The sequence below is a fragment of the Bos grunniens genome, chromosome 3 (genome assembly GCF_055505025.1).
Source record: "Bos grunniens cultivar Pamir isolate PY7600 chromosome 3, Bosgru_T2T1.0, whole genome shotgun sequence".
Lineage (NCBI taxonomy): Eukaryota > Metazoa > Chordata > Mammalia > Artiodactyla > Bovidae > Bos > Bos grunniens.
The window spans coordinates 97030547-97032811 of record NC_141167.1 but is presented as its reverse complement, the minus strand read 5'-3'; the positions used below and the strand labels follow the sequence as shown (position 1 = coordinate 97032811).

At 40.1% G+C, this 2265-nt stretch overlaps 1 non-coding gene across 1 annotated transcript; it reads left to right on the top strand.

Annotated features, from left to right (window-relative positions):
* The first annotated feature begins 1444 nt into the window (after positions 1-1444).
* Positions 1445-1551, top strand: LOC147376182 (U6 spliceosomal RNA). Its single transcript, XR_015161778.1, has one exon. It is a non-coding gene; the product is annotated as a U6 spliceosomal RNA (small nuclear RNA).
* Positions 1552-2265: the final 714 nt, after the last annotated feature.

Genomic DNA, 2265 nt, shown 5'->3' with positions numbered 1-2265 from the left:
GGATTTCACTTTGTTCCACTTCAACCAGTGACCCACCATGGTCCAACACAAAATTTAAAACAAGATCTTAGCAAGCCTCTCTTCCAAATGAGAAGATGGAAAATAACAAACACAATAGAGGTAAGGAAATCCTTCTGCAAGCCTCCTTGGCAAGAAAAGGTGAGAGGGCAGGGCAGGGAAAAGGTGAAGGAGGAGAGAAAGGAAAAGAAAGGAACCAGTGGCTATTAATATTTTACACCAAGGTTGTGTGATGGTCGTACACTTTGTTGAAACCCAGAGTGGTCAATAACTCCTTACATCAAAGTGACTGTTTACTTGGAAAATGATTTTTGTGATCTGAAGCCCTCCTCTTATGTTTGAGGAGCCCTCCAGTAGTAATGAAATGGTAGTAATGGGTGCTGAAAGGAGGGTGCACCAGTGTGAATTTAAGCTTCTTTGTTTATAACATTTAGGCTGTGCCTATAGGAAAGCACACACGGAATTTAAAATAGCTTATTTATTGTTTTTGGCTATCACAACTGCTAAGTAGGATGCACAGATGACCTAATTTTTTTTTTTTTTTGGACTGAAGATGGTTGAAGAAGTTAAAGAAGTTTCTGAGGAAAAAAATTATTGCTCACAAACACGGCTTATGTATCTATCTGTTTGCCAAGGCTGAACATAAATTATTTTCTATTAGTTGCTGTTCTGTTCAACACATTCCTTATGTTTAGTTCTCCAGAATGGCTTTATTCACCAAACAAATGTCTTTTTCAGTATTCAGCATGCTCGGAGCACTATTTGTATCACTTAAGATGAAACAAATATGAAGTAGAGTTGAATTTTATTTTCAAGGAGGTTAGTGTCTCACACGGGAAATATATATAGGTCAAGATAGAAAGTGACAGAAGTCTTGAAAAGAGCATAGTTACTGTGCTGCCAGAATTTGGGTAAGGAAATATTGCACCATTTGTGATTCTCAGAAAAGATTTTGTGCATAAAAAAGGCCTGGATTTGGCCTTGAGAAACATTAAATGTGTATAGATGGAGCTGAATAGGAAGGTTATTGCAGTGGAGCATAGAATGGCGTGAGTAAACATAATGACACAGCAAAGCTGAAGGTGAGACAGAGATAATGAGTAGACAGTGACATTAGGAAAGCAGTCATCCAGAGGAATAGTGGGAGTCAAGTAAGATGAAGAAAGGTATCAGTGGATTACAGAGAATCTTGAACACTAGGTCAAAACATTTGAACTTAAGTCAAAGAATCTGCCTGCCAATACAAAAGACTTAGGAGATGCAGATTCAATCCTTGGCTCAGAAGATCCCCTAGAGGAGAAATGACAACCCATTTCAGTATTCTTGCCTGGAAAATGCCATAGACAGAGAAGCCTGGCGTGCTACAGTCCATAGGGTCGCAAACAGTCGACACGACTGAGTGACTAAGCATGCAAGTAGGAGGTAGGTGCTCACTTGGGCAGTACATTTACTGAAATTAGAACAATACGGAGAAGATTAGCATGGCTCCTGCACAAGGATGACGTGGAAATTCATGAAGCATTCCATCTTTTTAAGAGCCCAATTAAAACAAAAACAAAAACAAAAAAGGAATGGGAAAAACTGAAAGTAAAAAGGCACATTTAAAAACTGAAGGTAAAAAGGTATATTTAAGTATCTGTATAACATGGACTATCCTGGTGGCTTACATGGTAAAGAATCTGCCTGCAATGTGGGAGACCTGGATTTGATCCCTGGGTTGGGAAGATCCCCTGGAGGAGGGCATGGCAACCCACGCCAGTATTCTTGCCTGGAGAATCCCCATGGACAGAGAAGCCCAGTGGGCTACAGTCCATGGGGTCACAAAGAGTCAGACACGACTGAGCAATTAAGCACATAATGTGAACTTAGTGTTAGAAGAGGTTTAGAACAGTCTTTTGGACTCTGTGGGAGAGGGAGAGGGTGGGATGATTTGGGAGAATGGCATTGAAACATGTATAATATCATATATGAAATGAGTTGCCAGTCCAGGTTCGATGCACGATACTGGATGCTTGGGGCTGGTGCACCGGGACGACCCAGAGGGATGGTATGGGGAGGGAGGAAGAAGGAGGGTTCAGGATGGGGAACACATACCTGTGGCGGATCATTTTGATATATGGCAAAACCAATACAATATTGTAAAGTTAAAAAAATAAAGTAGGAGGTAGGAAGAAGTCAATGGATTTTTAAAAAAAACATTAATTTTTATTTTGTTGTGATGAGAATATATAACATGCGATCTACTCT